The 16,071-nt window shown below is 46.1% G+C and overlaps 1 long non-coding RNA gene across 1 annotated transcript; it reads right to left on the bottom strand.

Annotated features, from left to right (window-relative positions):
- Positions 1 to 5,341: 5,341 nt before the first annotated feature.
- Positions 5,342 to 15,673, bottom strand: LOC131828088 (uncharacterized). The gene is made up of 4 exons (XR_009352227.1): positions 15,556 to 15,673; positions 14,964 to 15,142; positions 7,132 to 7,237; positions 5,342 to 5,695 (listed from the first exon to the last, which is right to left on the bottom strand). It is a non-coding gene; the product is annotated as an uncharacterized LOC131828088 (long non-coding RNA).
- Between the last annotated feature and the right edge of the window lie 398 nt (positions 15,674 to 16,071).

Genomic DNA, 16,071 nt, shown 5'->3' on the forward strand with positions numbered 1-16,071 from the left:
TTCACCATGATGTTATTACAGACCATCACTACCTCGAATAATGAGAACCAATTTTAGTTACTGATATGTAGTAATTGTTTCTGTGGTTGCCTCCCCAACATTCACACCTTCTTCCCCCATATGGAACAATCAGCTGCAGAGTTTGGATGGACTTCATGTGTACCCCCAGACACAGGATTGGACCCATACTTGTCAAAGTGAATTCCTGTTGTTCTATCCCTCTTGTTACAGTGATTTGGTTCAAAAACAAAATCATGTTCTAAACTGACCCAATCGGAGTTCAGTTTGCTTAAATTACATTTCCCCAGAAGTAGGGCTGCCAAATACAAGACTTCTAATGAAATTTAAGTTTCAGATAGACAACAAGTCATTTTTAAATATAAGTATATCCCCAATATTTCATGGGACATACTTACACTAAAAATGATTTGTTGTTCTGTGAAAGTCAAATTTAGCTGAGCTTTTATGTACTTTTATTTTACTTATCATTAATATTTATTTTATGGTTATTATTATTATTAACTGTATCTTTATTTGCTGAAACTGGCAACCTTACCCAGAGGCAGACTCTGAATCGGGAATTCCCGAGCAAGTGGCGTATTAAGGAAGCGCTCCCGGGGGAGATCAGTGAGCGCAAGGGGGAAGCCATGCAGGGTTGAGATTTCAAGAAAGGTACTGCAGAAGGGAGCTGGTTTGGCGGGAGAGGTTGAGATTACCTGTCACACTTCACCTGAGGCAAGGGAGCTGGGTTTCCAAAACTCACACTAGGCAACTTTTGGCAAAGGACTGGCCCCCAGCCCCCCTAAGGTCAACTCTCTAGTGCTTCCAGTTCTTTGGCAGAGCCTCTCCAGTGACTCAAGGTCAAAGTTCTACAAAGTGTGTTAGGTGTAGTCAGTTAAAAGGAAGGGCACGGGGAATCAGTGGAGGGGACCCCAGGGGACTTGAGGAGAGCGTCCCCAGTATCCACCGTCGAGCTTTTGTTCCATAGTTGGAAAAGAGACCTGGATGTCACCCAGGACCTTTATCCTCATTTGCCATTACAGCTGTCTTGTATCTCAAAGCGCAGGCAACTGGAGTGGGGCCAACAGGGTCCCCCCATCCCCGCCCCGGTTCTGTTCACCTGAAACCTCAGAATGTTGTTGGGAAATAGGAGTTTTTAATAGATGATATCAGTTATGATGAGGTCATATTGGACCAGAGGGGGTCCTAAATCGAGTATTACTGCTGTCCTTATAAGAAAAGATCACACAGGGAAGACGGGGGAGGCAGTGACTGAAAAGACTCAGCTATAAGCCGAGGGTTGCCAGGAGCTGCTGGAAGCAGGAAGAGGCACGGAGGGGAGAGTGTCAGAGGAAGCATACCCTTTCTGACACCTCGACTGCGGACTTCTAGCCTCCAATCTGTGAGGGAATAAATCTCCGTCATTTTAAGCCACCCGATCGATCCGTGGTAGGGGCCAACGACTCTCACTCAGGTGGAGTTGCCTGAGTTTCTCTGAATCACAGCTGACTCACCCACACCTCTCTAAAGTACTGCCTTTGGCAAAGGTGCTAGAACCAAGGACATAAGGCACGCACCTAGTTGCTTGAGATAAGTTGCACGTTATCAGCGTCGTTATTACATCATTCCCAGGGACCTCCGCCTCCCCAGGCCTTTACCACGGGGACGAAGCTCTCCTATCGGTTGAGAGAATTTGGGTCCCCAAAACGGTTCTGGTTGCTTCCATCCACAGGGAGGGACATTTCTGATGCCTGGTGTTTATCACATTGAGTAGTTGATGCTGTGAGAAATGCAGGATGGGTTTTTTCATCAAAACATTCAATTGTTTGAAACAACTGCTGTTTCCTCATAGAATTGGCCAATGCCCTGGGTCTGGGTGACCCCGATAGATACAGGACCTGCAGCCCTCACCCTGGTGCCTCCCTCCACTCCCCCCCCCAGTGCTCACGGCTCCTGGGGAGTCTGCTGCTCCAACTATAGAGACCCCGTCTGATACAGACGGCCGGGAGGCAGGTCAAGGTCAGAAAGCATGGTCCCCTGGCCCTGCCCAGGGCTCTCTGCTTGACTCCATTGGGCAAGACATCCTAGTTTCTACTGCTTCTTTCCCTCGGGAATTCCTAGGCAACCTTTACCCAGAGTCCACAGTGCATGGAGCACTCTGTGAACACTGAATTTTAAGTGGCGTCTCTAAGTAACAGCCACAAGTGTCCTAGCAGGTAAGTAAGCCAGCATGGTTCAGCTTAGATGGACTACCTCATCATAGGATGGGTCCCCCGGGAGGCGAGCAGGAGCCCCAGATCAATCGCCTGCTGAGACAGTGCAGCAGGCAAGAAGCCACCAACCCACCGCCATCCCCTCTTGTCCCAGACCTGGCACTGGGGGACACATCAAGAGAGGCTCTTTTCCTCTTCCTTCAGCAGACCCGACTGTTCTGAAATGTTTATAAAACACCAAGAGCAGGAGACTTCTGAGGAGGGAAGGCAAGAGAGCAGGGTTCCAAGTCCTGCAGAAACTTGCCAAAACAGCTGGGCGTTTGCCTGTCGCCGGCAGAGGCTTTATCTGTGCTGATGTATACACAGATTTCTCTTTGAAGTCCGTGGAATGTAATCAAGAGATTTTAAAAGTTTGGTTTTCTGAAATTCTCTTTCTTAGAATTTAGGTTGTTTAAAGGGGTCTGGAATGTTTGGGAAGGGCAGGAGAGATGGGATTTCATTTTGCTAGGGCTGCTTCTTAATTGAATAACCTTAGGCAGGTTAATGATGCCCCATTGAATGGCTTCCACTGTCTGTAAAACCAGGATGGATCCCTCCAATATCACTGGATTGTGGTGGAGATTGCTTGGGCTAATGAAGAAACATCAGAACGCCACCCCCCCCCCACCCTCCACCGATTCCTATAGGGGCTCAGTATCCCCGAGGTTATTTGACCTTTTTCATATTTGTCACTGGGAGTCCCCAGGAACTGGCTTTGTATTTTGCTCACTCTTTTCCATTCTAGAGCCCCTCAAAGGACAACAGCTCAGTGTAAGCCACCGTCCATCCCTCAGTTAGAAGAGAACTTTACAAACAGAATGTGAACTTTACCATAATGGGGTGCCCTTCTTCTTTGTAGTCCCTAACTCCTGGTCATCCCCCACTGGAGGGACCACCCCACCAGTGGTGGAGACCCCAGTGGCCAGTACACCTTTCTTCTCAGCCTGAGCTGAGAACGGCTCCCAGAAAAGCTAACACCTTGGTCCTCTGTAAAGACTATGCCAGTTCTCTTTGCCATGTGCCAACTCCAACACTTTGACCACAGTCCTGCGCCCTGTGGAGTGCTCTTCCACTGAATGTCATTCCCAAGTGCTGTCTTAGGTCCGTCATTATCCTGAAACTTTAGTTCCAGGGGCTAAATGTCATGCTCACAGATTCAAGAACATCAAAGTGAATCTCCATCTTTAACATCACTTAATTTCTGTTTGACAGATCCTAGTTACTTACTGAATCAAAATCAGTGATTTTTTAGCCACTGGGGGTCTAAAACTTTGTCAGTCTAGACTGCACACCCAACACCAGGGACCAGACGAGTTTTGGGAGGGAAGAGATGTTAAGCAAAAATCCTGAGTAAGGATGTTTCTACTTCTCAGAGGTCATCTGGCTTGAACTTGAATAGGACCCAGATGTGCCACATCCTATCCTGTGCTCCTTCCAACCTGACCCCCCTCTCCTGACCCCCCCAGATACAGTCCTGGGATAGAGCTGAGCCCTCACCCCACCTCCCGGGCACCTCCCTCTGGTTTCGCACCCGAGACCCCTGGCAGGTCCCATGGGCTTGCTCTCACAGCTAACCTGCCCATGGAAACTCGCGGGCCCTTCCCCCCACTGCATGGAGCCTAGATGCCACCCTGCCACTCTTTCCTACATTCCAACTGTCATGCCGGGCCCTGTGACTTTCACTCCTCTCAGTCTCGGCTGCACAGTGGAATCATTTTACCTTCCTGCTCTGAGCTCCCCCCAAGATTCAGGGCCATCTCTCATGTCCCCCTGCCCCAAATATCTCTTTGTTGACAGCCTTATCTTTATTTTAAAAAATGCAATCAACCCTTTTCCAAATCCCCCAACACCACCCACACCATCCAGCTGTCCTCTATCAGGATCTCCATGCCCATCTGATGGGCCCCGTGTGTCTATGACTCCACTCTTGGTCGAGCCAGTGGTGGCCGAGTAAGGGGTGTGTGGGGGGGCAGGAAGTAGTGGGCCCTCCTACTACCCTGCTCAGGAAAGGACAGTTGTATGAATCATGCTCAAGGTCATTTGCCAAAAATTAGTGAATTGGGGATGACGCTCACTCCTTGCCCTGCAACACCAGGCAGCTGCTCGATGATGGCTTCTGCTGTCTTCTGGGCAGAGGAGCTTTGTTGGCTGGTGTCCCCATTTCGTATCTGAACCCAGTGATTAGCAAGTGCACCCCGACACAGTCCCCTTCGCAATGACACTTCCCTCCTAGCCCAAGGATGAAGGCCCTTCCAGGTTAAAAGTGGTTCATATGCAAATCACCTTCTGTGAAATGGCAGAATATAGTTCTCCAAGGGCTTCCAGAAAGGACAGTTCCGGGGGTTGAATGGCAGGTTAATTCTGATCCACAAATTAATTTTGTCTCTTTGTATATCAAGGGTGTGTGAGACTTATTTAATTTGAAATAAATGTAATTATAGAAATGAATGAGCTATCAAAATTTTAAACATATGATCCATCAATATTGGCATGATGTGAGTGGCTGGTTATTATAAATAAAATGGGTCTTTGGCAATATGGAATTCAATTTCCCCCACAGAGTGTCTCATTATATCTTGACATCTGGGTTAATGCTAAATTACAATCCTTAATTTCCAAATCGGAGCTTAATTTCTAAATAAGAGGTTAACATAAATAACCTCTCCAGCTGTGGGGCTTCTGGGGGCTCCGGGAAGAGAAACTTCAAGGCAGAACCGTCTGTGGTTTTGTGCAATTATCCGCCCCTCCAAGTTCTCTCCTACCAGTCAAGTGCTAGCTTCGGGGCAGAGATAGGAACCGGAGAGGCAGGGCTTTCTGGCCATTGGGAGCTTCCCCGGGGCTCCATCTGTTTGGTGTGACTGCGTGAGGCAGTGGAGGGTCTCCAGACAGAGCTGTCCTGCTGCCTGAGCTCCTAGGGCTATGACGGGGCACCATGTTCCCCACCTGCCCCAGCCAGCCAGCCCCGGGAAGACTTGCCAGCTCCACAGTGCACCTGACACAGTGGGGCAAAGGCAGTGCTCCATCCTGCTGGGGACTATCACCAGAGGGGACACAGAGGGACTTCATAACCCACATTCAAGGCGAGCAGAGAAAGGCAGATTCCTTTATGGGACTAGTGGAAAAATACGGCAGAGCCAGAGAAAGTCAAAATCATTCTGATGACTCAGAGGAAGAAGGCTCCCCAAAACGGCTCATTGCAAGAGTCAGGATACAATCTCAGCAAGTTGTCTGGCAGTCTCAAGATGATGCCCGGACCGCCCGGGACCACCGCCTCCACAAGACAAGAACAGGAAACCTGGAGGTGGGGAGGGGCTGTGCCCAAGGTCAGGGTGTGGTGGAAGGCAGATTCCAGTCCTCCCCAGGGGCAGTAAAGGGCACAGGGGATAGCGACAGCAGTGGAATTGATGGTGTGGAGGATCAACTTGGCAAGTGCGTCCGGATCGCTGAAAAAAGGGGGAAAATCAATGTGAGTGATAAAAAAAAATTAGTAAACTGCACGTTGAGGGCAGAGAACTGAGTCAATTTCATCATGAACTTAGAATACATGTTCCTAAGGAAAGAGCTTCTGCTGAAATCCCCGCAAGTCAGATGTTCCCTGCCCAACTTCATCCTCCCCAACCCCTCTCTCTGCTTTATTCTTCTCCCCAGCCCTGCCTGCTGCCGCCTGCTGCCTCGAGCCCTTGTTCATTGTTTTCACTTGCTTATTGACTGTGCCTCCTACAATCTGTAAATTCCCCGAGGCAGGAATTTTATTTTATTCACTGCAGTATTCCCAGGGCCAGGAACAAAGGTTCTCAATAGCTCTTGGATGAATGAAAGTGTAGAAGTAGCGATCAAATATAGTCTCAGAAAAAGATTTCCCAGCTAAAGAGTGTGTATGTGGATCCAAAAAAAAAAAAAAAATCATTGAAAAGTGAAGGCCAATCAATCAGGAAAAATGAATGTTTATACTCCTACCTTGCAAAACTTTTGGAGTTACATTAAGAAGACAAAAATTCTCAAGCCACTAGGTGGAAAAATCAGAGTTACCTCTCAAGGAATGAGACTGGGTGTAGGCTCAGATCTCTCTTCTGTTCCTTCAAATGCCGGAAGGCAAGGAGCCTTGGACAAGCAATTTTGGAAGAGAAGGTTTATAGCCTGAGATGTCACAGACAGATCACCTGGCACAAATGAAGGGAACTGACAGCCGCCTTCTAATATGCAAGGGCTCCGGACCTCCCTTGTGGGTGCCCTCCCAATCATTAGCCACAGCCACACCCTCTAGGCCACCCCAAAAGTACCCAAATCACAGAACTCAGGAATGAGAAGTTTGTGATATTAAACACCGGGTGTCCCGAGAAGGCTGGGCAGCCCAGCGAAACTTAACACTTTGTTGGAGTCTACGGCACGTTTGGAGTCGAGGATCAAACCAGGCCCTGACTTGTGTCTCCTTCGAAGTCCGGACACCTTGACAAGGTTAAGGACGGGAAAGTTGAGTAACACTGAGAAAAGGGTCTGTGGGATACGTCGTGCGCTCGCCTACGTGACTTCCCACACACTCCCCCTACAGAAGGGAACAGTGTGGTCAGGGTCATGAATTTTTAGGTGGTCCTTGTTGTTCCTGTACCTCCTATAACCCACTCCCTGGTTGATTGTCTTGCTAATGGCTTTAGCTGAAACTACCTGGCATGAGGTTTGCTTGTAGTTAATGTAAACTTGTTATAGAAACTTGCAGTCATCTGACTAGGTACTGATGTATTACTCCTCCTATTGTGGTCTGCCTTATAAATGCTTGTAAGATGTGGAATAAAATCAGCACTGTTGGACATCATCCTCAGTGTCCCTCCTGCCCCCATCTCTTTGTCTCTTAATTTCTTTTCACCATCCTCTTAGCCCTCACATTTTCCTGGTCGATTTGTCGCGCTGGCTGTGACACCACTTTGCACCAGGCCGTTGCTGTGGCTCCAAGAATTGGATGGGGCGGGTGTCTCCTTCCACAGTAGCCTCTGGGTAAATGTAAAACACCTGAATTAGTTATGAGGGTAAGAATAATCATCGTGGTAAGAAAGATTCTATAATTGACTGTAAAATGATCCACTGTCAACTCCTCTCCTGGGGACAGGGTATAATAGCAACCTCAGAAGTTCAATGGAAGATAATGGCAACTATATAATAACAAGAGTAACAACAATGATTATGGTCACAACAGTGATGACAACCATGAGAAGTAAGAGGAGGAGGAAGTGGAGAACAGCTGTGTGCTCAAAGCTTTCTAGTGCATTCTAACTGCAACCTTTTTAGATCAGTAATATCATCATTTATTCCCATTTTATATTTGGAGAAACTGAGGCTCAGAGAGATTATATGCTTCACTCACACAGCTGGTTAAGTAGCTGACCTGGATTCGAGTGAGCGCAGTGTGTGAAATACATGTTCTTCCTAAGCTCATATAAATATTCACAAAGGCAGACCCATTTGATACATTATGAAATAAGTTTCAATTAATTTCAAAAGATTGAAATCTTATAGAATATGTTTTCTGACAACAGTAGGATTAGATTAGGAAGCAAGCAAACAAATTTAAAAAAAGAACCCAAAGCACAAAAAACAAAAAACCCTAGAAAGTTGCCCAGGTTTTAGATTTTTAACACACTTGTAAATAACCAATAGCCTATGGGAAAAGGAGAAAATCATGAGGAAAACCCAACACATTTTTAGCTGAATAAGGAACAAAAATATCAAAATGTGTGGGATGCAGTTAAATCAGTACTTAAAGGGAAATTCTTTTTTTTGAAAGATTTATTTATTTGAGAGAGGGAAAAGGAGAGAGAGTGACAGTGGGTCCGGGGGAGGGAGAGGAAGAGACAGTCCTAAGCAGACTCTGTGCTGAGTGCAGTGCCTCATCGAGGGCTCAAAGCGGGGCTGGATCTCACACCCTGAGATCATTACCTGAGCTGAAACCAAGAGTCAGACATTTAACCAATAGCATCACCCAGGTGTCCCTGGGAAATTTCTTTTAAAAACATCAGAAACAGGGGCACCTCAGTCTGCCTTTGGCTGAGGTCGTGATCCAGGGTCCTGGAATCGAATCCTGCTTCAGGCTCCCTGCTTGGCAGGAAGCCTGCTTCTCCCTCTCCCACTCCCCATTTGTGTTCCCTCTCTCACTGTCTCTCTGTAAAATAAATAAATAAAATCTTCAAAAAATTTAGAAACCTATTAGAAAAAAGAAAAGTTTAAACTCAATGAACTAATTTTTTACCTTAAGAAGCTAAGAAGAAATGTCAGTTCTTTGTCCAGATAAATCCAACTGATAAGCTGCTAGCAAAAATGGTCAAAGGAAAAAAGAGAGCAAACGGAAATTACCAGTAGGAGAAAGGACAAAGGAAATAAGATTGTGTAACTTACAGGGGCGCCTGGGTGGCTCAGTGGGTTAAGCCGCTGCCTTCGGCTCAGGTCTTGATCTCAGGGTCCTGGGATCGAGCCCCGCATCGGGCTCTTTGCTCCACAGGGAGCCTGCTTCCCTCTCTCTCTCTCTCTCTGCCTGCCTCTCTGCCTACTTGTGATCTCTGTCTGTCAAATAAATAAATAAAATCTTTAGAAGACTGCATAACTTACAGACATTAAACGTATAAAAAGAGAAATATCATAAACAACTTGATGCCAATAAATTTGACAATTCAAATGAAATAGACAAATTCTTTGGAAGACATGCCTTATCAAAACGGACTCCTTAAGGGATATCTGGGTGGCTCAGTCAGTTGAGCGTCTGACTTTTGATTTTGGCTCAGGTCATGGTCTCCGGAGCCTGGGATCAAGCCCCGAGATGGGCTCCATGCTCAGCAGGGGGTGTGCTTGAGAATTCTCTCCCTCTCCCTCCCCCTGCTCTCCAGCTCACATGCTCCCTCTCTCAAATAATTAATCTTTAAAAACTGACTCATTAAGAAATAGAAAATCTGATATAATATAATACATATATTATAAAGTATATTTATATGTTAAAATTAATTAAATTAAATTAATAATTAATTAAAATATAATTATTAAAACTATTTCACACACACACAAGCACAAAAACTCCTCCAGGGCAAGATGGTTTCACTGGTGAATTCTATCAGGAAGTTAAGAAAGAAACAATACGGGGTGTCTGGGTGGCTCAGTCATTGAGTGTCTGCATTTGGCTCAGGTCATGATCCCAGGGTCCTGGGTTTGAGCCCCACATCAGACTCCCTGCTCAGTGGGAAGCCTGCTTCTCCCTCTCCCACTCCTTCTGCTGGTGTTGCCTCTCTGGCTGTGTCTCTCTCTGTCAAATAAATCAATAAAATCTTTGAAAGGAAGGAAGGAAGGAAGGAAGGAAGGAAGGAAGGAAGGAAGAAAAAGAAATTACTTAAAAAAGTAAATTCTTTGAGAAAAAATTCTTGTGTGTGTTTCTCATTGCTGTGGCAGCAAATCACCACAGATTTGGTGGCTTAAAACAATACACATTTATTCTCCTACAGACTTGGAAGTCAGAAGTAGGAAATTAGTTTCACTGGGCTGAAATCAAGGCATAAGCAGGGCCAAACTCCCTTGAGCTCTAGGGGAGAATCTATGTGCTTTTCTTTTCCAGCTTTGACACTATCTTTCTGGCCTCTTCCTCCACATTCAAACCACCCAGCCATGTAGCATCTTGCCTCTTGATGACATCACCCTCTCTTCTGGGGTGAAATTTCCCTCTGCCTCCCTCTTATAAGGACCCAGGTGATTAAATTTAAGGCTCATCCTAGATAATCCAGGATAATCCCCCAAGTCAAAATCTTTAACTCAATCACATCTTCAAAGTCCCTTTTGCCAGATCAGCTAACATTCACAGGTTCCAGGGATTAGAACATGGATATCAATGGGGATCATTCTTCACCTGGCTACCATATTTAACAAATATTAACAAAGCAAATCCCATCATATATAAAAAGATAGTAATCATGATTAGGTGTAAGGTGCCATAGGAAAGCATTAACATAAATACTGGTTTAACTTGAAAATTAACATTGATCTGGGGGCTGTGAGTTCAAGCCCCATGTTGGGTATAGAGATTACTTAAAAAACAATCTTTCAAATCAAACATTGGTTTGATATGAAAATCAAAGAGGTACGGGAAGGAAAGATGAAGGATCTTAAGGGAGTGATGGAAATCTGCCTTGACTGAGATGTTGGTTATACAGGTGTATGCATGTGTTAAAATATATCAAATTTGGGGCACATGGCTGGCTCAGTCGGAAGAACATGAGACTCTTGATCTTGGAGTTGTAAGTTGAAGCACCCTGCTGGGTATAGAGATGACTTAAATATATAAATATTTAATATATATGTGTATACATCTATATACACACACATATACATATATATTTTTTAACACTTACAAACTGTGCATTTTACTGTAAGTAAATTTTACCAGAAACCAAACAAAGTAGTATAATGAACACAACACAAAAAACCCAGAGACCAAAGAACTATTCCAAACTAGTACACACAACCATCAATAAGGAAAACAGGGAGAGAGCCAGATTGGGGATTGGTGGGGAAGGGGATCCAAGAATATGCTTCTGAACATGTTGTATTTGAGATGAGATTAGGCAAGCAAACATGTCAGCTGGGCAGTTGCACCTGCAGAGAATGAGAGCAACTGCGGAGCTTGTGTTTGGGGCAGGGCGCAGGAGCTCACGGGGCTGGTGGCTAGGTTTCCTGCTGGGACAACTGGGTGGCTGGTGGAGCCCCTTAGTTAAATGGGACTTCAGAAGGAGTGCGATGCCGGCTGAGCTATCTGCCTGCTTCTCCTGGCCCAGGGGACCATAGACAGGGATGGTGCTGGGCTGTTCCTCTCTTGACGGCTCTCATGAGCACAGATGCAGCTCTGGGCGGCCAGCTGGCCTGCTCCATGGGGAACCACAGTTCCTTGATCCTTCTCTTCTCCCCTGTGGCTGCTGACTCACTGACCATGGGACCTCAGAGGAGGCCACTGGACCTTTTCCCACGGGTCTGCTCCTCAGGAGAACCTGCCCTGATGCCACCATGGGGTTTTCCTGAACATACCACCTGTCTGAGCAGGGCGTGCTGCAGCTCTGACTTCACCCCAAGACATGTGGAAGCAGACACTTGACACAGCCACTCTTTCCTTGAACATTTTATCCGGAAATCATTTCAGACTTACAGAAAAGTTGCAGGAAACAATACGAAGATTCCCTATATACTATTAAACCAGATTCATCCATTGATAGCATTTGCTCCCTTTGCTTTATCACCTGGGCTCCCTCCTTCTCTCCCTCCTCCCTCCCTCCCCTTCCTTCTTTCCTCCCTTCTTCCCTCCATCTATCTATCGATCCATTTATCTCTCATCGATTCTCATAATTCCCAATAGTTTTATTTTATCAAGTGGTCATGAACGCTGAATTAGTGAACACTGAACCATTGCTCCTGGGGAAATACTAGGCGAGGTTCCCTCCAGCCTCTGGTTATGTTTTCTTTGACTAGTTAACATGTCACCTTGTTTTGTGTGTGTTTCTGTTTAAAGATTCCTTATTTGATATGCATCACTGATTCATTAACTTTGAACTTGTGGCAACAGCGCTGCAGCTTGTGACTGGATACAGCTGACCTAACACGTGTTTTCCTGTAAGCTTTCTTGCACTTGGGAGTGTGGACAGCACTGCTGAATTACATTTAAAGGCCATTTTCAGGGGCGCCTGGGTGGCTCAGTCAGTTAAGCGTCTGCCTCCGGCTCAGGTCATGATTCTGGGGTCCTGGGATCGAGCCCCACATTGGGCTCTCTGGTTAGTGGGAAACTTGCTTCTCCCTCTCCCCCAGCCTCTCCCTCTGCTTGTGCTCTCTTGTTTTCTCTGTCAAATAAATACATAGAATTAAAAAAAAAAATAAAGGCCATTTTAAGTAGCAAAAATCACCAACAAAAAGCACAATAATGTGAAAAACATAGTATTAAACAGACATAGATTAAAAAGGACACTGGTTTATAGCAGAAGAGCTGAAACAAGAAAGTAGAGGTTGACCTTGTTTGACCTCAACTGAACCGTGTGCCTTGGTGACTTGCACTTCCCACTACTCTTCAAAAGGCTGCAGAAGACTGCAAAAAACAGGCTGAGTGTTGATTTTGGGGTTACAAACACATTTCAGTGAGTAGGCAAACTTGCAAATACAGAATCTGTGAACAATGTGGATTAACTGTATTTGTCGACATTGTGTGTGTGTACATTTGAAGTACATTTGAAACTTGAACAATATGGGATTATTCCAAATGGGTCCATTTAAGAGTGGATTTGTTCAATAAACACACCCATCCACTGTAAATGTATTTTCTCTTACTTATGATTTTCTTTTTATTCTTATGATTTTTGTAATGACATTTTCTTTTCTCTGTCTTGCTTTATTGTAAGAATACAGCATATAATATATAAAACACAAGGAATAGGTGTTCATAACCCGTGTATGTTATTGGTATGACTTCTGGTCAACAGTAGGCTATGGGTTAAGTCCTTGGGGGACCCAAGAACTCTGGAGGGGAGGGGTTTGGTACCCCAACCTCCATGTTATTCAAGGGTCAACTTATAGTTGTGTATACACACACACAAGCCCATGGGCACACGTATATATGTTCATTTCCGAGGGCCACTACCAAATTCCCACAGACTCGGTAGCTTAAAACAACATATATTTATTCTCTTATAGTTCCGAAGGTCAGAAACCCCAAATCAATCTCACCAGGTGAGAATCGAGGTGTCAGCAAAACTGGTTCCTTCTGAAGGTCTCGGGGGAAAATCCATTTCCTGCCTCTTCCAGCGTCTGGAGGCCCCTTCCTCATGTCAGCCTCTTGGGTCCGTGGTCACATCTCCTGCTGCTCTTTCTGACCTCCTGCCTCACTCCCATAAGGACCCCTCTGACTACATTAGGACCCACCCAGATAATCCAGGGCAATATTCCCATCTCAAGGTCATTAAATGAACATTTGCATTTTTTTTTTTTTTTTTTTTTTTTAACAATAGAAGACAACATCCAGGGGTGCCTGGGTGGCTCAGAGGGTTAAGCCTCTGCCTTTGGCTGAGGTCATGATCTCGGTATCCTGGGATCAAGTTCTGCATTGGGCTCTCTGCTGTTTTCCCTGCCCCAGCCTGCCTCTCTGCCTACTTGTGATCTGTCTCTCAAATAAACAAAAAAAATCTTAAAAAAAAAAAAAGAAGATAACATCCATAGTCTTCTGGGATTAGGACACGGATGCTTTGGGGGGGGTCATTATTTAGCCTGCCACAGTGTGTGTGCGTGTGCGTGCGCGTGCATGTACGCGTGCATGTGTGTGTAGTGAATATTGCATATGCAAATATGTACATACGCAGGCTTTTCTTCTGAACCATTTTGGAGTAAGTTGTATACATCATTGCCCCTTTACCCTTAAATACCCTTAAATACCTTAAATACTTAAATACACTTAAATACCCTTAAATACTAAATAAAAAATCAGGGTAGAGTTCCTAAGAAGGAACTCTCTTTTATGACTACTGTATAATTAGCAACCTCAAGAAATCTTAAATAGATCAAATACTTAGATCTGTGGTCACGTTCCAATTTTGCCGAGTGATCCGGTACTTTCTATCGCTTTATTCTCCCTACGAGTGTGGGATCCAGGCTAGGATGACCTTTGGTGGTCATGTCTTGTGATCTCATTTCATCTGGAGGATCTCCTCAGCACTTATTTTTGCCTAATATGAAGTTGACATTTTGGAAAAACTAGAGGCCTTCAAAAAAAAAAAAAAAAGGATGTTGCTCATTTTCGGTGAGGGGCAGGTCCTGCGACTCCGACTGGGGCACTACACGAGGCTGTGTTCTTCTCAGAATGTTACAGCCGGGGCCGCAGGCTGGCCCTCTGCACCTCGTGGTGACATTAATTTGGATTAATCCCAGATGTGGCGGGAGTTCTCAACTACGTATTTTTTCCTCGCCCTGGCAATCAAGAAGTAGTCTATGGGGGCCGCTCTAGACCATGCAAACTTCCTGCTCCTCGTCCCGTTCCCTGCCCCTTGGATTTAGCATCCATTGGTGATTCTTTTTTTTTTTTTTTTTAAAGATTTTATTTATTTATTTGACAGAGAGAAATTACAAGTACACTGAGAGGCAGGCAGAGAGAGAGAGAAAGAAGCAGGCTCCCTGCCGAGCAGAGAGCCCGACGCGGGACTCGATCCCAGGACCCCGAGATCACGACCCGAGCTGAAGGCAGCGGCTTAACCCACTGAGCCACCCAGGCGCCCCTCCATTGGTGATTCTTAAGGGAACTGTCATTGCCCAGAGTAGCACTCTGATGAATTTCCACCGCAGGTTCCCTCTCCAAGCTACCACAGTCACTCAGTGGCCAATGATAAGCAAGAGGCTCATTCTCCCCTCCCCCACCTCGATTGACTTATTTCTTTGTTTATTTTTTACTGTCAGTAAAAACCAAGTTTCTCAACTTTGGCACCATTGGCATTTTGCTCCAGAGGAGGGGAATGGGGGCCTGTCCTGTGCGTTGCACGACGTTTGGTGACATCCGTGTTCCCTTCCTGATGGATACCAGTAGCAATGCGATTGTGACCACCAAAAGCATCATTAAGGACATTTTCCTACAAAACCATGATCACACCTAAAAAGTGAAGAGTAATTCTCTAGTATCTTCTAAGACCCAGTGGGTATTCAAATACCACCGATTGTCCCAGGACTGACCTTCATAGCTGATTTTTGTTTGTCTGTTTCTGGTTTTTTTTTTTCTTTTGAACCAGAATTCAGGTGAGGTGAACTTTTGGTTGCTGGATCTCTCTGGTCTCTTTTCATCTAAAATTCCCAAACTTTCCTGCTTTCATTTGCCCATGATGCTGGCTTCCTGCAGAGCCGGTTCAGGTATCCTGGAGACGGAGGGACAGGGACGGTGTTTCAGTCATCTGTGTCCTCAGCTCCCGGGGCAGGATGGGGACTGGCAGCTGGCGGGCAGCCTGGGGGTTAGGGGAGGTCCCCAGTGAGCTGGGCCCTGCTCCTGTTCCTGAGGCCTTCTGGGTCTGCCACAGCCTTGCTGTCTGTTCCACCCACCCCGCCCTCCTGCCTCACACTCACACAGGCTGGTGGTCCGTGCTCATTCTTTGGGAGGTTTAATCTGTTTTATTGAATTTTCAGATTCTCAAATCAATACCCATAATAATACCCAGCAGAAATAAAATCCCACTCCAGGTACTCTGCCCAACAGAGTTAATATTTACGCACGGGTGGTTTCCCTTGACAACCTCAAACAGCTTATTAAGTCTTACCACGAAGTATACATCACCTGGAGGGAGCCAGTACCAGGCACTAGGAAGCCACATGCTGCCACCCTCTAGGGGCGTCGTTTCCTGGTCAGGGAGAGGACATTGTGGGGACAGCGGGACGTAGGCTGGGGTGACAGATTGGGGCGGTGCTGGAAGGCACTTTTAGTGGGCCCAGGTGCAAGTTATTGAACTTCTCTACATCTCTACATCACAATAGGACCCCTCCCCACCTTAGACAGGACAGTTATGTCCAGCCTTTGAGCCCCTACCAGGGCAATGACCTTGGCCACCTGGTGAGAACTGAGCAGAGGCCACTGTGAGCCGAATTGTTTCTCTGGGATTTTGAAGTAAGAGAAGGTGTCAGTTAGCAGAAGGCTGAGACGGAGACGGAGAAAGCCATGGCTGGGGCCATGCAGCAAACACAAGCAGGCTGGTAGCAGGCAGGGGACAAGGCCCGGAGGGAAGTGGAGTGGGGGTGGTGGGGAGCAAGGGAACAGACCAGCCGAAGAGGAGGCAGGAGGCCAAGAGGCTCTCGA

The sequence above is a fragment of the Mustela lutreola genome, chromosome 3 (assembly GCF_030435805.1).
Source record: "Mustela lutreola isolate mMusLut2 chromosome 3, mMusLut2.pri, whole genome shotgun sequence".
Lineage (NCBI taxonomy): Eukaryota > Metazoa > Chordata > Mammalia > Carnivora > Mustelidae > Mustela > Mustela lutreola.